Here is a 17,371-nt window from a genome sequence, read left to right on the forward strand (position 1 = left end):
ATTTCTCGAATTTTTTTTTTATGGCCCGTTTAATTGTTTTTTTTTTTTCAAAATATATATACAACGTATTTAAGCCATGCGATATAGCATATTAAACGTTAATTGATTTGTATTTAACACAAACCAGTAGAAAACATCAGTTTATTCGCTTTAGAGAAACCTTGAGGTTATAAACGCTCTTGAATGGTAAAAACAAACAAACAAAAAAACTGAAACAAGAAGCAACTACCTAAACTCTTGCTTATTACGTCTTGTATATTTTTAATCATATTAAGGAAGTTTATATTCCTCTTGCATGTTAATTTTGACAAAAAATTTAGAAAAATATAAACAAAACTGATTGTAGCTAGCTTATTGGTTGATAAGGGAGAAGTTGTTTTACTATAAAACAAAAACCAGATTTATAAGAACACGTTAAGAATGTTCATCATATGTTTTATAGATGGAAATAGTTTTGGGATATTGGATTCACAATGCAGCAAGAACAAAAAAAAAACAAAACAAAACAGAACCATGTCCTCATTACAAAATGAAATATTTTTAAATAATCTTTATTATTTTAAAACACTCTCGAGATATCATTGTATGCCCCTCCCTATTAATTTCTTGGTTTTTTTGTTTTAATACAGCGATTCAAACCTCTTGTGACATGTTGTATTGGCCAATAAACAAATTTCTCTTTTAGCCATGTTTGTTAACTTGACATCAACAAAAACCCCTACCAGCAAGCAGCAATACTCTTTTATTACGCAAAGCAAATATATTTTCTTTATGGCAGTGCTGTGCTGTTTAAACATCCAAACCCACAAAAGCAAATAAATAAATAATATTTTGAAGTATGTAAGTATGAATGCTTCTCCGTTTTATTTTGCGTTAAATGTGAAGCAAATGAGGTTATGCCTAGCATTTGGACGCAAGTAACTTTACTTCTTTACGGCATTCATATTCAAAATGAAAATCTGAAAAAAGCAAAATTATAATAATTACTATTGCAATTACCAAATCGAAACAGAGGAGATTTTTATAGAGGTGTATTCAGTTTTGTAAGTGAATAAACACAAAATTGTATAAAAGAAAATGGGGTTGGGTAAACTTTTTTAAGTTCCATCATTTTGTTCCCCAAACAAACAAAAATTAGTAAATTGGTAAAACTACAAAAAAAGAGTAAAATGACGTTAAAAAGGAAAGTGAAAATGCTTGTGAGTGTATTTATGAGTCAGAGCTACGTTAAGCTTTACGAATACCTGAAATCTATATTACAGCCTATAAATATATTTAAATGTCTTTTTCGTTAACTCAATAACATTTTTACAAAAGAAAAAAAAAACGAAATTTAATTTTATTTTTGATCTCTTTTACTCATTACACATGAGGATGATATTCTTATGCCTATAAAAACAACCATAAGAGAATTGCGGTTGTGTATTAATGCAATATGACGCTGTCGTCTCCATCAACAATTATGAAGGTCAACAATTATTGTTAGTATTTTTTTGTTTTGTTTTCAAAATAAACATAACTAGAAATCATATTTTATTCCACTACGACAAACCTCATCACATTTGACAATGGAAAACTTATCAATTGCGTAGTTTTAACTTATCATTTGGTTGGCTTATTGATAGCTTATTGCGTCATTATTGGCTATTGTTAAAATACATTTCTTTCTTATAAACCAAAATATTGAATTCAAATGATTCATATGAATAAAATATAAACATGCGTGAATCAGGAAAATCCAATGTTTTTTTTTTTAACATAAGAGGGAGTCACGCGCTTGTTATTCTGTAAGTTATATATACCGGAAGATAAATGAATCAAAATGTATTTTATATTGGGTCTTATTTTTTTTTTTGATTTTTGAATACGAGTAATTAGTGGCAGTCACAACAATTATTTGGTTTATTTTTAATATGAAATGCGGAAAAGGACTAAAAGATGAAAGGTGAAAGCAAACTGATAAATTCAGAATATTTTTTTTAAGGTAAACAAAAAAACTTTTAACTCTTCTTTGCAAGTTACATTAATATCTATTGTGATTTACTTCCAAACAAGATATGTTTGGCTGAAGTTTCATTTTGAGATTTTTATGAGAAAAATGTTTCGATTTTAATATTAAAATTAACCAATATTTATAGAATATTTTATCTTATTTCTGTTTGATATAATTAATCGCACTTTTAAATATCATTTGTAACGTAATCGCAATGCTTCCATTAGTCTCTTATTAAGGAAGTGCCTTTTAATACACTGAAATATAGTTTAGAAAAATTATAGTCAGCCAAGCGACTCCACTTCCGAAAAGGTTTTGGTTACATCTTAAATGTATACCAAGAAGCAAATACTTTCATTTCAAGAATTCCCTAATAAGAATCAATATGTCAATGGTGGCAAATTAAAACCAGACACCATATATATAAAAAACAGAAAACGAGACGACCACCCTCCTTCAAAGTAAACAGTTGGTGTTTCCTTTATTTTGGGTTTCATCACATATGGAAAGCCCTTGAAGACATGCACAATTTCCAAGAGGGTGTCCCCAGTCATGTTCAAGGAACTGGTGCATTTGAAAAAAAAAAAAATACTAAGAAATTCCGGCTGTCTCCGAAAGTAAGAAAAACAAAACAGCCCTTAAAATAAATGCAGAAATAATAACACGAAGGCATCTTGGGTATCATGAGTTCAAAGAAGGAGGGTGAAGAATGTACAGAAAAAAAAATCTAGTAACACATAAGGTAATTGACGAAAATTAAACAAACACCATAAAGTAGAGACATAGCCAGGCGCATGCCAAGTTATAAATGCTATCGGTTGGTGGTGGTGACAATTAATAAGATACAAGAAAATAAAAGAATTTATGAGATAAAACGGAAGCCGTGTATACTACATAAAGGGAAATACAAGCAGCTGATTCTATTAGATATGGTGAGTAAGGTAACTCAGGGTGTTTTTGCTATTGCCTTTAAATGTAAGATTATAATAGAACAATAAAGGCGTCAAAATACCAAAGACTTGCAAACATCAATGACACACAGGCAAGCATTTGGGATATTGGGGTCAGCTGTCTAGGAGCACAGCAGGCCCCTTTATTGATAGAAACATTTGTATACAAGGAAAACTACTATACCCATATATCGCTTTCCCGCGTAATTTAATAGTTAGTTTCAGTTCATTGACATGGGACTCCATATATTATACAAATATTGTAGAAACCAAGTGCACTAGCTGCTGCTGCCTTTTCAATAATCGCCTAGTCTTATCAAAAAAAAAAAAAAAATATATATATATATACCTAAAACGAAAGTAGCCAAATGACATGGCGAAAAGTAAAATGCATTTAATTAGCGATCAATGCTATTTTAATGAGTCATGTAGATAGGAACCAGCTTAAGCCTACAGGTAGATGGACACACACTGATAAGAGTGAAAGGAAAATTTTGTTACCCAAAATGATAAAGAATATTTTTGGATTTTTTTTTTGCTGACCAAAGTTAAAAAGTCACTGATATTTGAGTACAACAATCCTCTGCTGATTAGAATGAGAACAAAAATATAAGAAGTCTTAAATTACCGAATATATACGTGGCTGGCATATGGCATTGGATAACAGCTGTTGATGAAAATTGTTACAGTGGGTTTCAATATCTCATATGATATGAAAGCCAGGTGTTGGGTTTCGACGACTGTGCTTTAAAACTTCTAATTATAATACCTTTTTCAAAATGCACATGTATGTATATGTACATGAATTCTAGTTATAGACTTTGCATAAGTTTTCCAATTCGTTTCACCATTATATTGAGCTTATTCGCTTGCCCCTCTTGAGTATGAGCTAGCTTTTGTGGCAAGAGGACCATTTCATTGTTCTTTGTAAGGGTTAAAGTCCCCTGGCAACAAAAAAGTTCTGCCACTCGCTGCTATATATGAAAACTGGTTACCTTAATATCCAATAATAAAAAAAGAGAAGCATTAGCATTGATTTAAATAACACTGGATTTGGGTGGGTTGCTCGCTGTAAGTAAGCGGACAAAAAATGGGGTTGCATATACAACACATCATGGTCATATCTAGAGATATTTATTTATAAATTGCGGTGTTGTCACATTATGGGTAACTGAGATTCGTTTGTGCTATTGTCACGGACTGTTAAGTGACATTATATCATGTCCCAACCAATATTCCACAAAATTAGTTGGGAAACAACAACAAAAAATGGGGGTTGAATTTATAAAAATATATTTTTAGGAAAAAGCGCCTCTAAAAAAAGCTAATGGGTATACATATATATGTAAAAAAGGTGTTAGTTAAAAGTGATAATCATCTCTGCCTTAAAAAAATACGTTGGTGGTGGAATAAATTCAATGGGGTTTCTTTGATTTAAATTAAGAGAAAATTAATACAACATATGAACTGAGTTAGACAAGAGTGGTATACAAATGCTGGCGATTGGCCTTTTTATGTTTGACTGCTAGAGTCAAGCTCCAAAATTGATTGCTATAGTCCTTGAATGTTCGTCCACCCTAACTGTATGGTCACAATGGGCAAATATTTGACAGAAATCAACAAAGAATTCGTCGCCACAGCCAAACCAGTAAAAGTTTTTAGCCCACATTGGATATATTACATCACGATAAGAGTATTTTCCAAAAACGGTATACAGATATTTCGAAAGTGCTCCTGGAAAAAAGTTTGACAGTCATTTTGGGCAAATATTTGCCTAGTGTGACCATACCCAAAGTTAGGCCTCCACACACTTTTGCCCCTATCGAAACTATTTTTAGTTGAATATTAAATTGAGTTCTCATGTACCCAACAATTATCTGAATCCAAATCCATTACATATCAAGAAATATGTGCATAGCCATATGGATTATAAGAACCATGCACAAAATGATGTAACAAAAGTTTTCATTTCAAGTATGTGCCACAAAAAATGGGTTCAATATACTCAAAGAAATCTGGGTTCTCTCGTCGAAATGGTACAATACAAGGGGGGAAAAATATGACTTAATGCCTTCAACATCTTTCATAGATAATAATTAGGATAGTCCGTCCATGCAACAAGCAATCACAAATGAATGCTTATGAGAGAAAAAAACTGAAATAATGAATTTCTATTAAGAGGGAATAAACGAATGCATTCATATTTTCTTCATGTCATTTGTAAAATATAGTATTCTATTGACGCAATAGAAATTAAAATAAAAAGAAAAAACAATAAATGGGTAGAGTGATTGAAACGCATTACAACAACAATACAACAACAGGAAAAGAAAGCGCATATAAAAACAAAAGAAAACTAAAGACAGATGCCAGTACTGGCGTCCACTGATGGGAAGTGATAATGGATGGTTCGTGGGGCAGTGGTTGGTATAGCATATGAGAAAAACCACTGGATCTATGCGCCTTTTTCATAGCGCCAAAAAAAAACATTACCTGTAAATATGTAAACATGGGTATATAGCATGTATGCCTGAATATGTGTATTAGAAGAACGGCATCAAAACAAAATAGAAAACCAAAAAACATTCAAAGAAAAACTGAACTAAACAATAAGAGTAATGGTCGGAAGGCGCGAAACATAAATTTTTGTTGTAGGCCACTTACGATGGGATATCTGTAGATACCAGCAGCAGGTACACATATTCTTGTAACTACAATAACGGCACCATTGGTATGATAGATAGATAGAAAGATGTAACAGTTACAAGGTTTGATATGCTAAGATAAACATTGGATGAGACCTCGACGAATCTAGAGACTAAATAAAGGCAAAGCTATGTTTCTAATGTAGTTGAGAAAAACACGGCGTTGTGTAAAATTTAAATAGAAATTTAATTCTATGAAACTACAACTCATATGAGGGTACGGGAACACCCATTTTGAGGGCTATAACACCTACGCTGGCCTATCATATGTAAATGTTCTGTTTTGTTGTACTTATTGGAATAAATTAGCCCGATGAATTGGATGGGATTGGGTAGATAAACTATGACTAAATTATTGTTGCCTAAATTTGAGATGATCATCTAAATGTTGAGGTTGCATTTGAAGGTTAAATACTATTGTCGATAACCCAAAAAAATGACGAACAAAACAATACATAAGGAAGACTTAAACACAAAAATAAACAACAAATGTCTACTACCCTGCCAGCATATTCTATTTGGCTAGCTCAATATGCAAATACATGTACATTTATGATAGTAATACAAATAGCAATTGATACTAATAAAAACAAAACCGTGAAAATATTAATTAAATAACCTAGAAGTGTAAAACCATTAAGCAAGTACATGCCGTAGACAGTGTAAAACAGAACTAAATTTTACACCTTCCTACATTGATATTGTTTAGATACATATTCTGTATAGGTAGGTGCGTAGATATGAAGCATTATGCGTTCAGTGGATAAACCCAAATGTATAAAAATGTTAATTGCTGGAATTGTGTAAATTATTTAATCGTCTCTCAATTTAGGCCATTTAATTTTTATTTTTTTTTTATATTTGGAACAAACCAATATTATATTAACCTGAGCAAATTATAATCAATCTTTATTTTAATAAAGGATTAGAGTAACTCATTTGGATCGAATGGAAAAATATTGTCTTCAATTTATTTCTTAAGACCTGTGTTAAGTTCGTTACGTACATTTTTTCTTTAAAATAACAATAAAAAGCTTTTGGTTAATGAAACAAAAATATGTAAAGTTGAGTTTTTTTTGTTTTGGGAGAATTTGAATTGGATACTGGAAGTATTACAGAGCTCAAGCGAACTCTGATGACTAATAAATTTAGAGTCTGAGATGATCATCTCAAATTGTTTTGAGGCCAATTTCTTAAATTCGAAGCCAATGTTCCCGTTCGATTAGCAAAAAATACAGCTGATTTTATTTTTGGTGGCATTTCAGAAGAAATGGTTAAAAATAGACCTAAATCTATAAATAGAATTCATCCTTTTATATTCTATGGTTTTCTGCACTATACGCAGACCTTTAGCAAGGGATGGATACAGATTTGAAATTTAAAGTTTTGAAAGGAAACTAAACAATAACAATTGAAGATATTAAATTGAACTAAAAATAAAAACAATATTCCTTTGTGTTGATGACTGAATAAATAATACATATGTATATAATTTTGGTAGATATTATAAGCAAATCTATTATATTTTCTAGAACACCCAACTTCGAAAAAATTAATTCTTTTTAGTTCGGGGAATGATAATAACCCCATCCACATAAGTAGATTAAATAGTGTTCAATTATTTCCAAAATAAATAACTTTTTGTGTGTAATTAAAAAAATATATATGTATTTTCTTCCAGAATATTTCAATTTTATTGAATTGTCTGACGCAATTTTTGAAAACCTGCTTATAATGACGAAGGAATATAATAGTATTGGTTTAGCTGTTGCTGTTTTTTTATATGGCTACTATACAAGAGGTGGTAGTAGTAAAGTACATACATTTGCCTTTGTTGTATACAAAGTGGGTGGGGGTATTAGTGGGGAGATTTCTTTGTGTGAAAATAAAATATATCTGTATTTACACAATGATTTTCGGCCTATAAACCACTACTTGGCTAAAAGTAGCATAATCTAATTTTTTAAATTGATGCAAAAAGGCACAAATTTTGTAGCTACAGTTAATAAAAAAATATACTATACAGTGAAATCATTTTAATAAAATTTTCGCTATACCATAGAAACATATATGGAATGAAACACTATGCTCTGACAATGGAACAACATAAACAAAGGCAATGAAATCTTTGCCGAGTTGCCACCCGTTCGATTTGATGAAGGTGAAATTTATTGAGTCATTCTGTTAAAATTGTAAAGTATACAAAAATTATGAAATAATGGTTTTGATCTTGATTTTAATTCATTAATTAGTAAATGCCTGGATTCCCACAGATCAAAAATTGATAAAATAGAAAGTAAAAAAACAAAAAATTGGCAATATTTTCGAGGAAGTAATTCGAATTTTAACACGATCAAATATTCAACGAATTATTTAAAATTTCGAAGCATCTAAACCAAATTATTGACCAATTAGATTTTAGTTATAAACACGAAATCATAAAAATATTATAAACCATTACCTTTGAGAAGGACCATTTTCCCAAAATTTTATTTTCATAAGATATAAGATATTTTTTTGGGAAAAACATCTTGACGGTTGCTTGTAATCCTACGGAATTTGATATATAAATAAGATTTCTATTGAATCTCGGAAGATAATGCGTTTAAAATAATATTACAATATACTGTTGATTTGTTTCGTGTCATTATTCCTATGCTCTTCATATTCAATTGACAACAAATCTGGCAACTAAATGCTTTGAAGGTTTTTGACATAAACTGCCATCATATGATCAGAAAATAATTTTTCTTTCAAAACTAAAATAACTAGAAAGAAATACGAATTTTGTTTTATAGTTGTCTTTAATTGTGAAAAGAAAAACAAAGCATTTACCAAAAATATCAATAGCTTACAAGATAATTACTTTGGCAATTGGATAAAATAATTCGTTTTTGCAAACTGTGCGGAATCGAAACACTTAACTTTGAAACTCTCACCACAGCTGAAATGTCAAAATAATGAACTGTGAGAGCTTAACACTCACACACATTCAAACGCAAAGTTTCTTCTCCAATACATATAAAAGCCTTTGTTTAAATTTTCTTATAATTTTTTAACGAAAATTTTGCCTTTGAAAACTTTTTTTCACAGTAGATAGTAAGTAGAATACAAATAATTATTAATATTATGTAAAAGTTATTATAGCTTACATTTTGACAGCCATTTTGGTACGCGGGTAGGAATGACACTTTAGATATTTTATTGCACTTTTAGGTTGTCGATTTTGAAATATTTTTGTCTACAGTTTATATCAAATCTGTGCCATTTGTGAAGCGTTCTTTAGTATTTGACGTTGTGTGGATGGTTGTTTGGGTTGATGATGATGATGGTGGTTTTGTGTGTTAATCAGTACAAGTGTCTTATTAGTCTAATAGGTTTTTAACTAATTTGTACTTGTTTATATTTTGTTGTGTGTAAAAAAACTTATTTTAAATATTTTATTTTAAATTAACAAATTATTAAATTAATTTGTATTATCACAAATGTTACGCAAAAATGCTATTTCTTTCGAAATTATACAATGATGATGGTATAGTTATTGTTTTTTGCAGCTTTTAATCGATATTATGAAGGACTTGAAACAAAATTTTTTATTCAAAAATTTGTTTCAACAATTCATCTTTTCTGCTTTTGTTTTTTCTCTGGGCTAGCGAATCGATTTTTCTGACTTTGGAGTTAATATAACATTTGTCTATTTTTTGTTGCTACGGGGGGCTTATGAAGCGACAAACATTTCGAATTCATTCACACAAATTTGCACAAAATTTTTCTTTAACACATTTAGATGTTTTTCACACAATTTTTATTAAATTTATCTTATTATTTTTTTCTGTAGGTTGATGTAGATTGATTTTTTCTGGGTTTGTTATTCTGTGTTGTGTATAGTACGTTGCTTTCTCAATTGTTGTTAAACAGAAACTAAACTGTATTTCAGAGTCGTTTGATGAGTATATTTGTTTTTCGTACACACTCGTATGAAAATTTCAGTTGGTATGTGTTTTCGAGTTCTTCCACACACAACACTACATTGATTCGACCATGGGGGAACACTGTGATTAATGAAACAACAACAGTCACAGCTGCTGTGTGTATGCGATGAACGTCAAGCAAAAGCAGCTGAGAGCAAGGTAAAAAAGTGAAAATCTTCTATTTGTAGGGGGACATAGAGAAAACGAAACAAATATGGCTTCCTATAGGCTGACATAAGTAATATTGTGTACCATATACCATATTGTTTCGCAAAAAAACAAAATTTATGTACAGCTAGATTTTGTTTGCGTTTTCATGTCTATTTAGCTCACAGAACATATTAGGGGTATTCACTGCAGACGTCATACAGTTACAATGTACATCGTTTGCCGTTAAACGATGGCACGAATAAAGTTGATCGATAGAATGAAAACAAAAATTAAGAAGAAATATTAAAAAATTAAAACAAGAGATCTGGCGTAGGGTATAATCCTAAATACGATACTAATCATATAATATACATTCGAAGTTACTTTTCTGTCATCATAAGATATCTAAACATCCATACCGTAAACATTTTTTTGTAAAATTTTACCAAATCTAGTGTTAGAAACGGCACAGAACATTTGTGTACTGTTTTCCGTATATTAAAAAAAAACTGCACAATTGCTAAAAACTACAACGTCTGGCTATCCTAATTGGAGTCTGAAGAAAATCGCAAAAGCTATTCTTGTACGTGGAGTCATCAGTTTCATCCCAGAAAAAATCGTAGCCAAAAAAGAAATGCAAATTGTCCTTTTGGTTGCGGAAGTGGTGCAAAATTGGCTCAGAAGTAATGCATTTTAGATGGACTTGTCATAGGACGAAATTGGTGCAGATGGCTTCACTCTCTTGCAATTTTTAAATTTTCATATAATTTGTTAATTTCATTACTCTCTTGTTATTAAAATATTATTGGGTCTACACATTACTGATACTGCCACAATTACTAGAATAATCAATTATGCATCATTACCATGCCCGCCTTGCATACACAGGGTCGTGGTCGTGGGTTCAAACCAAGTTTCGACCAAACACCAAAAAGTTGTTCAGCGGTGGATCATCCCGCCTCAGTAATGCTGGTGGCATTTCTTAGTGTTTAAAAGTTTCTCTGAGTGGTTTCATTGCAATGTGGAACGCCGTTCGGACTCGGCTATAACAAGGAGGTCCCTCGTTGCGGAGCTTAACATAGAATCGTGCAGCACTCAGTGATAAGAGAGAAGTTCACCACTATGGTATCACAATGGAGTGAATAGTCTAAGTGAGCCTCAAATATCAAGCTGCCACTATACCTAACCTAACCATTATTCAACATATTCCAAAAGTTTTTCTCTTTCCGATGCTCAAAATGAAACAGATTCTACCCTTTGGAGTGCGACCAAGTAATGTCATAAAGTGTAATGACAACCCCGTATTAAACTGAAATTGGTCTGGTCCAGACAAACCAGGGACTAGTCCTGTACCTGTCCTAGGGTAAATCAATTTTCCGTAGGGTAGTTCTTCAGATTTGATGCTGGATCGGTGGAAGCTATATGTATATAATGTAACAAATGTGTCTGTTCCTAAAAAATTGCGAGTTTGCTAAATTTTATAAATCTAGTAATAATTATATAATTATTATATGAACTATTGTTAATTTGCCACTGGGGTTTTTTGTATATTGAAAATTTTTAGTACATATATTATTATTGTTGCGAGTTAGATATTTCCTATTTTTGAGTTGGATTATACATTTTTTAGTAGTATAGCGAACTGATTTGTAATTCTTAGAGCTACACACATATCTACTTTTAAGAGTTCAGTGTAAACATTAAGAATTCTGCAATTCTGTTTTGAATTTATGTATTTTTTAGTAGACTGAAGTGTAGTCTGCGTAATTTTGTTATAATTGGCCATAAGGCTTTGAAATTACAAATAAAGCATGAATATGAATAATAAATGGGACTATACGCAAATGATTTGTATATTTACAAATACAATACAATTTGAAAAAAAAATACGTATATATTTCACGATCACCCTATATGGGGCAAGGGAAAACTTCTCTCAAAGCAAGGATACAGACTGATTATATTGTGATGTCAATAATACTTGACCTCTCCACGGAATTTCAAAAATTTTGTACATTGTGTTGAAAAATATTGCAGTTTTTGTCACGAGTCTGGGAATGAAACTCGCCATCCTCCGAGGGATAATTCATCAATCACTCCCTAAATTTAACTTTAATTCATATATAATCCTTATAGTGCACAATCCCATTGTTTTATTGCAATCATAGTGAGAATCAACTTATATTTCGACTTTTTTATACCCTCCACCATAGGATGGGGATATATTTACTTTGTCATTCCGTTTGCAACACATAGAAATTTTGGTCTAAGACCCAAATTGAAATTCTGAGTCGATCTAAGCATGTCCGTTCGTCCGTCTGTTGAAATCCCGCTAACTTCCGAACGAAACAAGCTATCGACTTGAAACTTGGCGCAAGTAGTTGTTATTGATGAAGGTCGGATGGGATTGCAAATGGGCCATATCGGTCCACTTTTACGTATAGCCCCCATATAAACGGACCCCCAGATTTGGCTTGCGGAGCTTCTAAGAGAAGCATATTTCATCCGAACTGGCTGAAAATTGGTACATGGTGTTGGTATATGGTCTCTAATAACCATGCAAAAATTGGTTCACACCGGTCCATAATTATATATAGCCCCCATATAATCCGACACCCAGATTTGGCTTGCGGAGCCTTTTAGAGAAGAAAATGTCATCCAATCCGTTTTAACGCTCGGACAGACACATGAGTCTGGCCAGACCTTTTTCGATTCTAATTGTAATTAAAATACATTTATAATATAGCTAGAGACTTGAAACTTCAGGTACCCTCCTAAAATTTTATTACCTATCGATGTGTGAAAAAATCAGGACGGAAAATACGACAGTAATAATGTAATGTAAACAAAATAGCATATTTTCCATATAAATACATTAAAATACATAGTGGGTCTGGCCAGGCCTCATGTGTTACGGATGTGACTATCGAAACATGTGTATAACGGAGGGTTAAATTTGGTACGTGGTGTTAGTATATGGTCTCTAACAACAATGCAAAAATTGGTTCATGTCGGTCCATAATTATATATAGCCCCCATATAAACCGATCCCTAGATTTGACTTCCGGTCCCTTTTGGAGAAGCAAAATTCATCCGATACGGTTGAAATTTGGTACGTGGTGTTAGTATATGGTCTTTGACAAACATGGCAAAATTGGTCCATATCGGTTCATAATCATATGTAGCCCCCATATAAACCGATCCCCAGATTTGGTTTTGGAGCCTCTTCTGGAGCAAATTTCATCCGATGAAATTGAAATTTGGTACATTGTGCTAGTTTATGGCCGTTAACAACCATGCCTAATTAGGTCCATATCGGTCTATAGTTATATATAGCCCTCAGATAACCCGAAGACGATGTTAAGAAGTTTTATGATATCTTGCCATCGGAAAGTATTACCACAACCCAAGTAATTCGATTGTGGATGACAGTCTTTCGTAGAAGTTTCTACGCAATCCATGGTGGAGGGTATATAAGATTCGGCCTGGCCGAACTTACGGCCGTTTTTGTTTATTTTTAACTTTCCACAGCATTTGCGAAAATCATAATTGAGTTTCCTTTAAAAATGCAATTTGGCATTTCATTTTTTGTTTACTGTGCGACAATGAAAATTGACACAATCTTCGAAATATGATTTTGTTGTATACATAGATCACGTAATCAAAGCATGCATATTACGATTAGATCATATTTTTATTTATTTTATTCCTTAAACTTCATATTATCAATACTTAATATTAGGGCAGAATTGAAGCACCAATACTCATTCATAAAATTAGAAATTTGCAAAAGCTTACTGGTCTTGTTTAGTATTTTTTATAGTTCATGTACCCATGGATTGCATTGAATGACTTATTTAGTACACGCTATATATAGGTATGTTTGCCACAGCTAGCTGACAGTGGTGATTTTACTTTTGTGTTTAGTATTTTGAATACACTTTGGTACAAAGCACATTAACTATCTATTATTTTTGCATTCAAGCAATGCCTTGAACAAAATAAATGACAATGACTAAGAATTGTTGTAAGAATAACGAAATTTCAATTGAAAAAAAATTATAGTAAAATCAATGCAATCAATTAGCGCTAAAGGACCATACTGTCCTGATACAATTTCGTTTCCCAAGAATTTGGAATAAATTTAGAAAATTCGAGTAATCGTTCATAACATGTATAATGTATGTCTTTTAAAATGAAAATCCAAAGGTTAGCATCTAAGCCATTTTGTCGTCAGAGAATTTTTTGCAATATTGCATTTTTAACCAATGGATTTTGGTCTAAATATCTGCAGCTGCATCCCATTGCATGTTTCAGAAAAAAAAATGATCCCTATTCCAACATTCAACAATTCCGTCACAAACATAAGTTTGTTTTTCTCGAAATTATACAAATTCGGCTTTAAGGGGGAGGGAGATGCTAAATTTATTTCTGTTAAACTATAGCATTCTTCGGGGTATTCTTTTTTGCGCAAATACTTTTGTGTCTTTTAACAAATGTCTTTGATTTATAAATCGTAAAATTATTGGGTTCTGGATCTTACCCGAAGGACTTTCAAGAACTCAATATAGACATTTCTATATCCCTGTCCTATAAATTTCTTAAAAGCTTCTAAATGCGATCAGCAAAATATGACATATTTTAGTGCAATTAAATTTAGAAAATATCAAACAATATTTGCTAGTTCAACAAACAATGATTGCTATTTTCAGCAGCAGAGACGACGAATCCATGTGCCTTTAAAATAAATAAGAAAACCTTGATATCGCCAAGATTCCAATAGTATATATCACATTACCATTCCAAGCTTTATAAGAATATCAAGTTTTCGATTTAACGCAGTAACGAGCATACTTTTTTCGCCCCACAGTCATGAGAAATCCTTATGTTAAGTTTTTTAAACAATATTAAAAACTATTGAACTATAACGAAAACACAATAGAATATTAATTAATTTGATATTAAAACAAATGATCTTGTAGGGTTTGTGTGACACTAAAATTTTATCTGATTATTAGCGTATTTGGTATATCCTCACTAATAATTTTGGACTATCTTCAAGTAGAGTTCGTCTTCATCAAGGCTTCGGGGTGGAGGAACTAGGCGCGTCCGAAGGATACATTATCATACAATAGACTCATTCCGGCCGGAAGAAGACGGACACGAGGAGGAAAATGGAAAGAAGTTTGAGGAATCGCAATGGACCAACTATGGTCTAAGTGTAAATCCGTGTCATTCTCCATAAACTAACCTAAGTAGAGTTCTTGATATGAAATGTAAATCCAAATATTAAATCGACTAATAAATAAATCCTTTAATTTTTTCGCACCACTTGCTACGATCTTTTGCAAATATGGTTACAATATGGACATTTGACATGAATGAAATTTATCAACTATACCAATATTGCAAATGAATACATTTTTTAAAATATTTTACTAACAATTTGCATGACCTTGAACAATCATCCCACTAAATCGTCAAGAAAAACAAAATAAAGAGTTCTTGCCAAGTTCAAGTTTAAGAATGAAATTTTCAATTCATTATTATCTAATAACAAATATGAACGTACGTAAATAACACCTTAAAATATAAACATTACCTAAGCACTTTGAAAGATTCATATATGTAAGTAGAGAGTGCGGGAACAAAACTTTTTTGTTAATAATTTTAATATTTCTAGTTTATTTGTAAACAAAATAAGACACAGCAATCAACAGTAGCCAAAACAAGACTCTTAGAATTGAATAAATAAAAAAGATGCGAAGGCAATAGCAGAAAATAAAAATCAAAACACAAAATGTACATATATTTTTCAAATGAAATAAGATGACCAACAAAAAGCAAATCACAATAAAAATAAATAATAAAATTCAAAAGTCGATAAAAGTCTAGGCAAATCATTTTACAATGACCTTCACAAACGCACATACTCTTAATATGAACATATGTAGCCAAAACCAGAACAGTAGATATGTCTCTGTGAGTTTCCAACAAAACCAGCAATAACATTTCTGGAAACATTGCGAATCTGGCTATAAAATAAATACATGGAATAAAATGCACAGTAAAACAAAATCTTTAAACAGAGAGAGAGAGAGAGAGAGGAGATAGCATGAAAAGTAATTGAAAATCGAATGATTTTGCGAGTCAACTGCATTCGGCAAAAACAACCACCCATAATTGAGAAGCGGACAATATAAAGAATAACAACAAAAGTAATAACAATAAACTATAATCTTTAAGAATGTTTCATTATTTATTACCGTATTGAGCAGATGATAATTTGAAATGCTATTGCACACAAAAGCTAGGTACACCTTTATTTATTCACACCAATGTCGACGTCAAGCCGGCTGTCTATTACAGACAAAGCAACATAATATTGAATAATAGCCAAATGTGAAGCTATCTAAATTGGTTTTTAAGTTACATTAACCTTTGACCAGTCACGTGAAAACGACGTGTTTCTTATCGCACCGATATTTTACATGCACGTGACATAGTTTCTCCATACGATATGAACGGAACGAATTATTATTCACTGCTTTACATTGAAAGAATTATAATTACAAAACAGATTGGGCTAGTTTGTGCTGATCCAATTTTTGCCCAGAAACGTACATATTTGCTTATATAAGGGAAAATATAGAAACAGGAAAATGAAAAGTAAAATAAGTAATATGAATTTGATGTCAATCACAGCAATGGTTAATTCTTCCAACTTGCGGACTAAATATCAGGATTCAGTCTTAGCTTACGCCAAACAACAGTATGTCCCTTCAGCTAGAAATCGGGCATTACTCATTGACAACTATAACCTAATTGAAAATTACAAGTAACTCTCAAAAAATAATAGAATGTAGAAAAAAACATGTTTTTGGAGGTTTCAAAGTAAACAAGTAAATTGTATTGCATTATATCTTATGGACCCATATCTCTTTTTACATTCGAGGATGAGATGAATATAAAATAATTCGGCGACAAATAAGGAATAAAAAAAAAGTACATGGGTTTGAAATGGTGGGCACTGTTAGAAAGTCACCTTTTGCAGGCTCAATGGACGATTTACGCTGACGAAGGAGGCGTTCAAATGGAAAATAATTTTTGGTGGCATGTCAACATCAATTCTATCACTTTACAATTGTCTGCCGTCTTAAAACTTTTTGCGAGTGGAAGCCTTCATAATTCACTATTCTTACAAGGTGGTCCAGAAGCGTTATGTTGTCACGGAATGGTACGGTAATTGGTTGATTACAATCTCTTGGATATCGATCTAGCATGTGCACTTTTTATATGGTTCTTTGCCAAGCCAGGATGTTCGCTCTCGAACTCGACTATGACCAATATTTGTTTAACTTTTATTGGAGTTGCATTAATCCTATATATTCAAAATATGTTCATTATATGAAAATTTACTACAAATTTACTACCAACAATTCGAACTAAAATATATTTACTATTCCTATATGGCGAAAACAATGTAAAAAACATGTAAGAAATGTTTTGCGATTGCAATTTACCAATCGAAAAAATTGTCGATCAAAAAACTCGATATCGACTCCCGTGATCCGAAAAAATTAGATTTCGATCAAAAGTTCT

At 31.8% G+C, this 17,371-nt stretch overlaps 1 protein-coding gene across 2 annotated transcripts in view; it reads right to left on the reverse strand.

The window, feature by feature from the left end:
* CycG (cyclin G) overlaps window positions 1-17,371 on the reverse strand; it is a 46,181-nt gene that overhangs the window by 21,188 nt on the left and 7,622 nt on the right. The window contains exon 1 of one of the 2 annotated variants that reach the window (XM_075290757.1): window positions 8,801-9,557. The exons of the other annotated variant lie outside the window; for it this stretch is intronic. The gene's annotated coding sequence lies outside the window, so the exon portion shown is untranslated. Of the gene's footprint in view, window positions 1-8,800; window positions 9,558-17,371 lie in introns of those variants that run through there. 2 annotated transcript variants of the gene reach the window in all.

This window comes from Haematobia irritans, chromosome 1 (assembly GCF_050003625.1).
Source record: "Haematobia irritans isolate KBUSLIRL chromosome 1, ASM5000362v1, whole genome shotgun sequence".
Classification (NCBI taxonomy): domain Eukaryota; kingdom Metazoa; phylum Arthropoda; class Insecta; order Diptera; family Muscidae; genus Haematobia; species Haematobia irritans.